Raw genomic sequence first — 13,634 nt, 5'->3', positions numbered from 1 at the left:
TAGTGAAAAATCTAAAAAGAAATTTAAATATAATTCCATTTATAATAGCCACAAATGAATTAAATATGTATGAATTAACCAAAGAAGTGAAAAAAATCTCTAAAACTAAAACTAAAAGTAATTGATGAAAGTAATTGAAAAGGACACCATAAAAATGGAAAAAATATTCCATGTTCATGGGTTGGAAAAATCAATATTGCTAAATGTCTATACTATGCAAAGCAATCTACAGATTCAATGCAATCCCTATTTAAAAACCAATGACATTTTTCACATAAATAGAAAAAAACCTAAAATTTATATGGAATCACAAAAGACCAACAATACCCAAAGCTGTCCCAAGCAAAAAGAATAAATCTGGAGGAATCACTTTACCTGACTTCAAATTATACTACAGAGCTATAATAAACAAAACAGCAAGGTACTGGCATAAAAACAGACACATAGATCAATAGAATAGAATAGAGAACCCCAAAACAAGTCCACACATCTGTGATGAACTCAGTTTCAACAAAGGTGCCAAGAAAAGACACTGAGGAAGACATTCTCTTCAATAAATGGTGCTAGGAAAACTGTATATCCATATACAGAAGAATTAAACCAGATCCCTATATCTCACCAGATATAAAATTCAAATTAGAATGGATTAAAGACATTAATCTAAGACATCAAACTATGAAACTACTACAAGAAGACATTGGAAACATTTTCCAGGACATTGGTCTGGGCAAAAATTTCTTGAGTAACGCCTCACAAGCACAGGCAACCAAAACAATAATGGACAAATGGGATCTCATCAAGTTAACAAGCTTCTGCACAGCAAAATATACCATCAATAAAGTGAAGAGAGAACCCATAGAATGGGAGAAAATATTTGCAAACTACCCATCAGACAAGAGATTAATAACCAGAATGTGTAAGGAACTCAAAGAACCCTACAGGAAAAAAAAGCTCATAACCCAATCAAAAAAAGAGCAAAAAAATCTGAATACACATTTCTCAAAATAAGACATAAAATGGCAAACAGGCTTATGAAAAGGTGCGCAACATCACTGATCATCAGAGAAATGCAAATCAAAACTACCGGGAGACATCATCTTACCCCAGTTAAAATGGCTTTTATCCAAATGACAGGCAATAACAAATGCTGGCAAGGATGTGAAGAAAAGGAAACCTCATATATTTTGCTGGGAATGTGAATTAGTACAACCACTATGGAGAACAGTTTGGAAGTTTCTCAAAAAACTAAAAATAAAGCTCCCGTATGATCCAGCAATCTCACTGCTGGGTATATACTCAGAAAGGAAATCAGTATATTTAAGATATCTGCACTGCCATGTTTTTTGCAGCTCTGTTCACAACAGCCAAGATTTGGAAGCAACCGAAGTGTCCATCAACAGATGAATGGATAAAGAAAATGTGGTACTTGCACAAAATAAAGTGCTTTCCAGCCACTAAATAAATGAGATTCACTCATTTGCAATAGCATGGATGGAACTGGAGGTCATTCATTATATTAAGTGAAGTAAACCAGGCACAGAAAGAAAAACATTGCATATCATTTATTTGTGGGATCTACAAATCAAAACAATTGAACTCATGGACATAAAGAGTAGAAGGATGGTTGCCAAAGGCTGGAAAAGGTAGTGGGTGGTGGGTTGGGGGGATGTGGATGGCTAATGGGTACAAAAAATATATAATGAATAAATAAGGCCTAATATTTGATAGCACAACTGGGTAACTATATTCAATAATAATTTAACTGTACATTTTAAAATAAGTTAAGGAGTGTAATTAAATTATTTGTAATGCAAAAGATACATGCTTGAGAGGATGAATACCCCATTTTCCATGATGTGATTATTATGCATTGCATGCCTAATATAGCCCATAAATATCTATACCTACTATGTACCCACAAAAGTTATAGTACCATATACGGAACTAGAAACTAGTTTTCTTGCTTGCCACTCCTTAAAACTAATAAACCTATTATACCAACACCCCCCACAAAAGATAAGTAAATCTGTTTCTTAAATTATTTATTTTCTGGACTATTTGTGAAATAAAAAGTCACAGGAAACTGAAATCAATGTTGAGGCTATTTAAGCAAAATAACTCTTTTCAGTCCTATTGTCCCCCAAATAAACTCTAGAGAAGACTGGAGCTTCAAATTTGCAATGTGATTACTCAGATATCAGCTGTTGACTATGTTCTTGTCCAGTGATCATACCAAAGGTGGCCTGATAAAGTAAAATATTATATAATAAATAACTTGTGAATGTTAACATTGCCTTTAAAGCCAAAAGAGATGGTTTCTTGTCCCAGACTCTTTCACTTATTCCTTTATTTATGCATTCAATATTAATATTAATGAGCATTGCACTTTAGATCTTAGCACATGGCTTCTTACTTCAAGGACAAAAAAACATTTGTTCGGGACACTGCAACTTATAAAATACAGTACTTAATAACGTGGCTAAATATTATAAGATTTAGTTCCTTTTCCTATAAATACATTTAATAGAGTGTATTTAAAAGTTAATTTGGTAATTTACACAAGTAATACATGAAAAAAGGTCTTGTGAAACATAAAGTTCCATATACATGAAAAGTGTCATTTTTTCCTAAGATATTATTAGACAGTGACATTTGTATTGATAACCATAAAATACACTCTTATATAAAATCTCAAGTACCAAGAAAGGAAATGCCAAAGAAGCAGTAGAAAACAATTTGGAATAGAATTAATTTTATTGTTCTCAAGTTCTTAAAATTATATCTTCTGCTTCTTATATGCATATATATCTGACATTCTGCTAGGCTTACTGCAATTCCTCTGAAGTCATATTATGTATTCCTTATTTGAAACCTGTATACTTATGTTAAGATGAAATGCAGTAGACTTTGAGAGTTATATATATATATATAATACATATAATATATATATTACATATATTATATATAATATATATTACATACATTATATATAATATATAATATATATTACATACATTATATATAATATATAATATAAATTACATACATTATATATAATATATAATATATATTACATACATTATATATAATATATAATATATATTACATACATTATATATAATATATAATATATATTACATACATTATATATAATATATAATATATATTACATACATTATATATAATATATAATATATATTACATACATTATATATAATATATAATATATATTACATACATTATATATAATATATAATATATATTACATACATTATATATAATATATAATATATATTACATACATTATATATAATATATAATATATATTACATACATTATATATAATATATAATATATATTACATACATTATATATAATATATAATATATATTACATACATTATATATAATATATAATATATATTACATACATTATATATAATATATAATATATATTACATACATTATATATAATATATAATATATATTACATACATTATATATAATATATAATATATATTACATACATTATATAATATATACTATATATAATATATAATATATATTATATATAGTATATATTATATATAATATTATATATAGTATATATTATATATAATATTATATATTGTCTATATTATATATAATATATATTATATATTGTCTATATTATATATTATATATTATATATAATATATATAATTATATATATTATATATATTATATATTGTATATATATTATATATTATATATTGTATATATATTATATATTATATATTATATATTTATATATTATATATTGTATATTGTATATATTATATATTGTATATTGTATATATTATATATATTATATATTATATATTATATATTATATATTATATATTGTATATATTATATATTATATATTGTATATTGTATATATTATATATATTATATATTATATATTATATATATTATACATTATATATTATATATTATATATTATATATTATATATTGTATATATTATATTATATATTATATATAATATATTATATATTGTATATATAATATATAATATATTATATATATTATATATTATATATTGTATATATTATATACATTATATATTATATATTGTATATATTACATACATTATATATTATATATTGTATATATTATATACATTATATATTATATATTGTATATATTATATATAAAGAGAATACAGTATACAGTACAGGACACTTTATTGTTAAAGTTATTTTCTCTTCATACAGAAGTCCACTGTAACCTTCACACAAACTCACAAGGTGCAATTACACATTTTCTGATAGACACAGAGAAAAGACAGAAATGTCAGTAAGATGGTGCATTTTAAATTCAAAGATTCTCTGTTATTTAAGGAAACAGAAGGAACTGTGACATGAACACATGGCTCATTACATAGGAATCTGACTTCCTCTTTTCCTAGTTGAATACCACTTGATCATGGTGGATAAGCTTTTTGATGTGCTGCTGGATTCGGTTTGCCAGTATTTTATTGAGGATTTTTGCATCAATGTTCATCAAGGATATTGGTCTAAAATTCTCTTTTTTGGTTGTGTCTCTTCCCAGCTTTGGTATCAGGAGGATGCTGGTTGCAATCCTAGTGTCTGATAAAACAGACTTTAAACCAACAAGGATCAAAAGAGACAAAGAAGGCCATTACATAATGGTAAAGGGATCAATTCAACAAGAAGAGCCAACTATCTTAAATATATATGGACCCAATGCAGGAGCACCCAGATTCATAAAGGAAGTCCTGAGTGACCTACAAAGAGACTTAGACTCCCACACATTAATAATGGGAGATTTTAACACCCCACTGTCAACATTAGACAGATCAATGAGACAGAAAGTTAACAAGGATACCCAGAAATTGAACTCAGCTCTGCACCAAGAGGACCTAATAGACATCTACAGAACTCTCCACCCCAAATCAACAGAATCTACATTTTTTTCAGCACAACACCACACCTATTCCAAAATCGACCACATAGTTGGAAGTAAAGCTCTCCTCAGCAAATGTAAAAGATCAGAAATTATTACAAACTGTCTCTCAGACCACAGTGCAATCAAACTAGAACTCAGGATTAAGAAACTCACTAAAAACTGCTGAACTACATGGAAACTGAACAACCTGCTCCTGAATGACTACTGGGTACATAACTAAATGAAGGCAGAAATAAAGATGTTCTTTGAAAACAACGAGAACAAAGACAACATACCAGAATCTCTGGGACACATTCAAAGCAGTGTGTAGAGGGAAATTTATAGCACTAAATGCCCACAAGAGAAAGCAGGAAAGATCCAAAGTTGACACCCTAACATCACAATTAAAAGAACTAGAAAAGCAAGAGCAAACACATTCAAAAGCTAGCAGAAGGCAAGAAATAACTAAAATCAGAGCAGAACTGAAGGAAATAGAGACACAAAAAGCCCTTCAAAAAATTAATGAATCCAGGAGCTGGTTTTTTGAAAGGATCAACAAAATTGATAGAATGCTAGCAAGACTAATAAAGAAGAAAAGAGAGAAGAATCAAATAGATGCAATAAAAAATGATAAAGGGGATATCACCACCGATCTCACAGAAATACAAACCACCATCAGAGAATACTACAAATACCTCTACACAAATAAACTAGAAAATCTAGAAGAAATGGATAAATTCCTTGACACATACACCCTCCCAAGACTAAACCAGGAAGAATCTGACTCTCTGAATAGACCAATAACAGGCTCTGAAATTGTTGCAATAATCAATAGCTTACCAACCAAAAAGAGTCCAGGACCAGATGGATTCACAGCCAAATTCTACCAGAGGTACAAGGAGGAACTGGTACCATTCCTTCTGAAACTATTCCAATCAACAGAAAAAGAGGGAATCCTCCCTAACTCATTTTATGAGTCCTACTGTTGGTTTTCAATCACTCTTTCGATTCTTTCAGCCAATGCAGTTCCTTTTTTCCCCAAACTATTTTAAGTTGGCCGTGTGTCACTACTGACTACCAGAAGATAATAAAAAATTTATGTTTGGGAATTGAACACAGGAAATCTGCTCAAATGATAAGCAATGTTAGTTTTGATGTGGTGATCTATACAACAAGAAAAAGTCAAGAGTTTAAATCTAAGATTTCTAGACCTATCAGGCGGGTAATGTGCAGGTTTTAAGTCTTCCTCTAAATTTACTTGAAATATCACATTTCTTTTATGTATTCATCCATAAATCATCAACTGATTTTAATAATTTCTATCCTATTTGATATATTAATGAAGTATGATCACACACAAATCTAAATAATTATTCAGTGCTTTAACTACAATGAAGGAATACTTGAGGTAAAATTCTATGCTCCCAGAATGTCCAGTTGTCTCACTAAGAAGGAATACCCAACACATTTTGAAGAATACTTAAAAAAAGAGTGCTTTCTAGTCATGTATTTTATTTTAGCAGCTTTAATCACTGGCAATTATAGGAATTTTGAAAAATTTTGAAAAAATGTGTTGTTGTGTGTGTGTGCATGTGTGTGTGTGTTTATGACAGTGAAATAGCCATAGGCTCTGTAAATTTGGTTAAGGAAAAATAGTTTGAGTGTGTGAGCTCTTGTTGAAGAATCCAGCGAAGAATTTAGTTAGGTAGCAGCAACTTTATCTCATTAAAATTAATCATTTATTAATCAAATCCTTGAAATATCTTTATAATTTAGATAATAATGTAAGGGATGTAATCCCTTAGATAAAGGTTACCTTTCAAGGTAGGGTGCTGGGGAAGTACTGGAGGTTGACAGTGGGTGTGGGGTGGAGGCCAGGTAAAACCAAATGGCTTTTTCATAGGAATCTGCCTCACATCAAGTTCATTCTTTGAAAGATAGACTAAGCCAATCTAGCCATAAAATTTCAGCCACCTAAACACATGAAGTTTAAACGGAGTGACTATTATTCAAACTGCCCGAGTTCATCTGCCCATGTGTCATGCTGTTGTGTAGTGATTTGGAATTAGACAATTAATGTATTTAATATACAACTCATAAGAAAGTTACCAAATTGTTTAATTTCTAAGGATTCTAAAATTCTAACATGACATGATATTTCATATATTACCAAGGAAAATCATACCATTTTGATTATGATTAATTAAGTGGCCTATAGAGTCTGTGGCAACTGTTATGGAAAAGAGAGAAATGTAATCCTGTATTTTCAAGCAACATGAGTTCAAAGCTTAAAACAGTTTTACATTAGTAGCAATGATCTATATTTTAGTCTCACATATCTGCTTTTTGAAGAATCTCAACTCCTGAAAAAACTTCATTGTACGTAATTTGTATTCGGTGAATTCAAAAGCAGTCCAGTGGACCATCTGCCATTTCATTTGAACATTGAACAAAAGAAAAAATTCTTATACTTCCACATAAATATAAAACCTTATGGAACTAATTACATTCCCCTTCTTTTCTTTACCTATACAAAAGCCAATTAGGAATTGTCAGAACATATTGTGTTATTGTGGTTCAGTTTTTGTGTTATGTTGTATTGATTTTTTCTTTCTCTTTTTATTTTGTGACTTATTGCTAAATTTTAGCCTTTGTGTTTAGAAGAATATCATGAATTTTTATTTGATTTTCATGGGTAAGTTGAATGACAATGAATTCCTACTTAAATGGAAAATGGAAAAAGTCAACAAACAAAAATCAATCGGAAAAAAAAATTATCTTCCATAAACAGGGCCCTAATTTTATAGGATTCATACTCAGGACTAACCAAGGTGTAAGATGTTAAACTATGTTGAGTTAAATAAGAAGAGATGTGCTTGACAAAGAAACTGTGGAAAATACTCCATTACTGGAAGTAAGTTAAAACATGTATAGTGGTTCAGAGAATATGCTCTGGAATCTGCTTTCTAGGATTCTGGCACCATGTATGAGTCAATGACTTTATGAAAGATTTATGGGCTTTACTTTGCCCCTTTGTAAAATTAGTAAATCACTATCTTATAGAATGACTATCAGGATTTTATAAGAAATATTTGTAAGGCACATAGAACACTGCCTGACACATGGTAATTATTATAACATGAATAATTATAAACTGAAAATTTAAATGACTTATTCTCATGTCTTCCTAATTCTGAGATAGTATCCATAAACGAATAGTGGGCCGGGTGCGGTGGCTCAAGCCTGTAATCCCAGCACTTTGGGAGGCCGAGACAGGCAGATCACCAGGTCAGGAGATCAAGACCATCCTGCCTAACACGGTGAAACCCCGTCTCTACTAAAAAATATGAAAAACCAGCCAGGCGAGGTGGCTGGCGCCTGTAGTCCCAGCTACTTGGGAGGCTGAGGCAGGAGAATGGTGTAAACCCTGGAGGTGGAGCTCGCAGTGAGCTGAGATTGAGCCACTGCACTCCAGCCTGGGTGACAGAGTGAGACTCCATCTCAAAAAAAAAAGGAATAGTGACCTCCATTTCAATTAATGTTCTAGGACATTTTATTTAGACATATTGAACTTAGCAATTTTGGGGTTACAGTGGCCTTTGAGACTTCATACTGTGGAGATATATACATATATATATATATATATATATATAATCTGACAAAATGTTGATAGAAAATCTTTCTGACATGTTTTAGCAAAAAGTCATGAGGGCACAACATAAAAAATTGATAGAGTGGACTTCATGAAAATTAAAAACTTACACTCTAAAAACTCTTTTGAAACAATTTAAAAAGTCATAAATTGGGATAAAATATTTTCACATGTGTATGACAAAGTGTCTTTGTGCAGTAGATACAAAAAAATCCTTACACTCCTACATCTCCATAAGAAAAAAAAATACTAAGTATTGCACAGTATGTATCATTATTAGAAATAATGCATGCATTATTAGAAAATGCATGCATTTTCATGAGAGTGTAAAATGATAAAATCACTTTGGAAAATAGCGTGATGCTTTTTCAAAAAAAATCTATACTTTCTATGTGACCCAGCAATTCCACTCCTAAGTAATATCCAAGAGAAATAAGAAATTTTACACAAAGGTTAACAATACATGCTGAAAGTAACCCAAAAATCTATGTATCAGAAACGTTTTATCCATTTGCCTTATATAAAGTAATCAATTACTCAGCAATATAAACTACTGATACACACTGATCCTACAGAAATACAAACTACCATCAGAGAATACTACAAACACCTCTACACAAATAAACTAGAAAATCTAGAAGAAATGGATAAATTCCTCAACACATACACCCTCCCAAGACTAAACCAGGAAGAAGTTGAATCTCTGAATAGACCAGTAACAGGCTCTGAAATTGTGGCAATAATCAATAGCTTACCAACCAAAAAGAATCCAGGACCAGATGGATTCACAGCCGAATTCTACCAGAGGTACAAGGAGGAACTGGTACCATTCCTTCTGAAACTATTCCAATCAATAGTAAAAGAGGGAATCCTCCCTAACTCATTTTATGATGCCAGCATCATCCTGATACCAAAGCCTGGCAGAGACACAACCAAAAAAGAGAATTTTAGACCAATATCCTTGATGAACATTGATGCAAAAATCCTCAATAAAATACTGGCAAACTGAATCCAGCAGCACATCAAAAAGCTTCTCCACCATGATCAAGTGGGCTTCATCCCTGGGATGCAAGGCTGGTTCAATATACGCAAATCAATAAATGTAATCCAGCATATAAACAGAACCAAAGACAAAAACCACATGATTATCTCAATAGATGCAGAAAAGGCCTTTGACAAAATTCACCAACCCTTCATGCTAAAAACTCTCAATAAATTAGGTATTGATGGGACATATCTCAAAATAGTAAGAGCTATCTATGACAAATGCACAGCCAATATCATACTGAATGGGCAAAAACTGGAAGCATTCCCTTTGAAAACTGGCACAAGACAGGGATGCCCTCTCTCACCACTGCTATTCAACATAGTGTTGGAAGTTCTGACCAGGGCAATTAAGCAGGAGAAGGAAATAAAGGGTATTCAATTAGGAAAAGAGGAAGTGAAATTGTCCCTGTTTGCAGATGACATGATTGTATATCTAGAAAACCCCATTGTCTCAGCTCAAAATCTCCTTAAGCTGATAAGCAACTTCAGCAAAGTCTCAGGATACAAAATCAATGTACAAAAATCACAAGCATTCTTATACACCAATAACAGACAAACAGAGAGCCAAATGATGAGTGAACTCCCATTCACAATTGTTTCAAAGAGAATAAAATACTTAGGAATCCAACTTATAAGGGACGTGAAGGACCTCTTCAAGGGGAACAACAAACCACTGCTCAATGAAATGAAAGAGGATACAAAGAAATGGAAGAACATTCCATGCTCATGGGTAGGAAGAATCAATATCATGAAAATGACCATATTGCCCAGGTAATTTATAGATTCAATGCCATCCCCATCAAGCTACCAATGACTTTCTTCACAGAATCGGAAAAAACTACTTTCAAGTTCATATGGAACCAAAAAAGAGCCCGCATCGCCAAGTCAATCCTAAGCCAAAAGAACAAAGCTGGAGGCATCACGCCACCTGACTTCAAACTATACTACAAGGCTACAGTAACCAAAACAGCATGGTACTGGTACCGAAACAGAGATATAGATCAATGGAACAGAACAGAGCCCTCAGAAATAATGCTGCATATCTACAACTATCTGATCTTTGACAAACCTGAGAAAAACATGCAATGGGGAAAGGATTCCCTATTTAACAAATGGTGCTGGGAAAACTGGCTAGCCATATGTAGAAAGCTGAAACTGGATCCCTTACTTACACCTTATACAAAAATTAATTCAAGATGGATTAAAGACTTAAACATTAGCCCTAAAACCATAAAAACCCTAGAAGAAAACCTAGGCATTACCATTCACATAGGCATGGGCAAGGACTTCATGTCTAAAACACCAAAAGCAATGGCAACAAAAGTCAAAATTGTCAAACGGGATCTAATTAAACTAAAGAGCTTCTGCACAGCAAAAGAAACTACCATCAGAGTGAACGGGCAACCTACAAAATGGGAGAAAATTTTCATAACCTACTCATCTGACAAAGGGCTAATATCCAGAATCTACAATGAACTCAAACGAATTTACAAAAAAAAACCAAACAACCCCATCAAAAAGTGGGCAAAGGACATGAACAGACACTTCTCAAAAGAAGACATTTATGCAGCCAAAAAACACATGAAAAAATGCTCATCATCACTGGCCATCAGAGAAATGCAAATCAAAACCACAATGAGATACCATCTCACACCGGTTAGAATGGTGATCATTAAAAAGTCAGGAAACAACAGGTGCTGGAGAGGATGTGGAGAAATAGGAACACTTTTACACTGTTGGTGGGACTGTAAACTAGTTCAACCCTTGTGGAAGTCAGCGTGGCGATTTCTGAGGGATCTAGAACTAGAAATACCATTTGACCCAGCCATCGCATTACTGGGTATATACCCAAAGGACTATAAATCATGCTGCTATAAAGACACATACACACGTATGTTTATTGCAGCACTATTCACAATAGCAAAGACTTGGAACCAACCCAGATGTCCAACAATGATAGACTGTATTAAGAAAATGTGGCACATATACACCATGGAATACTATGCAGTCATAAAAAAGGATGAGTTCATGTCCTTTGTAGGGACATGGATGAAATTGGAAATCATCATTCTCAGTAAACTATTGCAAGGACAAAAAACCAAACACCGCATGTTCTCACTCATAGGTGGGAATTGAACAATGAGAACACATGGACACAGGAAGGGGAACGTCACACTCTGGGGACTGTTGTGGGATGGTGGGAGGGGGGAGGGATAGCATTAGGAGATACACCTAATGCTAAATGAGGAGTTAATGGGTGCAGCACACCAGCATGGCACATGTATACATATGTAACTAATCTGCACATTGTGCACATGTGCCCTAAAACTTAAAGTATAATAATAATAAAATAAAAAAAGGAAAAATAAAAAAATAAAAAAATAAAATGTCTAACCTCACTAGTGATCTCAAAAACATGCTTTAGAAAAGAAGTCAGGAATAAAAGTATGTGTACTGTAGTACTGCAGGACTCCATTTTTATCAACCTCTGTTGACAGAACCTAGATCAGTAATTACCTGGGACTGTGTGTGTGAATGTGCGTAGGCATAATTGCAAAAAGGCAAAAGAGCAGTATTTGGTGTGATGGAACTATCTCTTCCTAGGTGGAGGTAGTAATTACAAGTTGACAATGTTGTATGTAGTTGCCGTCACTCAGGAAAGTGTAAAGTTAAAATGTGTGCATTTAGTTGTGTATAAATTCTACCTTAATGAAGTTGAAAAATAAAAATGAAAACAAAAATGAAAAGAAGACTTTAAAAAGTAACTCGAAATTAAAAATGTTCTAGAATATTGCAATTAAGTTTGAAAAATAAAATTAGTTTTATATAAATTAGTATTTTGAAAAGTAACATATACGTGAAATAGCATATAAAACATAAGTAGATCGGGCATGGTGGCTCACGCCTGTAATGCCTGTAATTCCAGCAGTTTGGGAGGCTGAGACCAAGGCCAGCAGATCACTTGAGGTCAGGAGTTCCAGAACAACCTGGCCAACATAGTGATACCATGTCTCTACTAAAAATACAAAAATCAGCCAGGTGTGGTGGCATACACCTGTAGTCCCAGCTACTTTGGAAGCTGAGGCAGGAGAGTCACTTGAACCCAGGAGGCAGAGGTTGCAGTGAGCCGAGATTGTGCAACTGCACTCCAGCCTTGGTGACAGAGTGAGACTCCATCTCCAAACAAAACTAAACAAAGCACCCATAAATAAACATGGTAAAGAACAATTATAATTCTCTCACTTGGAAAAGATTGTGTATACTCCTTTTTTTTTTTAGTAAAACAATGTAGTTTGGTTTTATCAGGTTTTGATAATTTACATAAATAAGATTATACTATATGTTCTCTTTTGTGACTTCTTGAATAGTATTTAATAATACTAATACATCACAATTTATCCCTTCCACTGCTGATGAATATGTGGGTTGTTTTCATTTTGAGGCTATCCTAAATGCTGCTCCATGCCTGTTTTACATGGGTATTAGGACATGAAATTTTGTAAGATAAAACAAACCCTAAGAGTGGAAGAGCTGGGTCATGGGCTATGCCATTATTCATCTTATTTAGACAATGTTAAACAGATGTATATTCATATGTGTTTGTGTTTGTGTACATTCCAAAACATATATGAATTCCCCTCTTTATTATTTCAGACAATATTGCTATATCCTTAGGATGCACTGAGATGTATTACTCATGCACTCATATTTTTTAGGCAATAGCACTTTTTAAGTTTTGTATCATCCCTTTAAATTTATTTTTTAAATTTATTTATTTTCTTTTCTCCCTTTAATGTATTCTAGTATTAGAAAAATTCTGATGTTTCTGGCCTTTTCAGTATTTTCTTTTCACTCAATGATATCCTTTCTGGACCTTTTAGTTTAACATGTATGGAGTGGGAAGAATGTAAAGCAACCCATCCTCTCTGTCTAAAATACACCCTAGATTTTTGTAGAAGATACATAGGAGTGGAGAGAATAAGA

The sequence above is a fragment of the Pongo pygmaeus genome, chromosome 9, assembly GCF_028885625.2.
Source record: "Pongo pygmaeus isolate AG05252 chromosome 9, NHGRI_mPonPyg2-v2.0_pri, whole genome shotgun sequence".
NCBI lineage: Eukaryota > Metazoa > Chordata > Mammalia > Primates > Hominidae > Pongo > Pongo pygmaeus.
The sequence above is the reverse complement of the archived record's forward strand: the minus strand, read 5'-3'. Positions refer to the sequence as shown.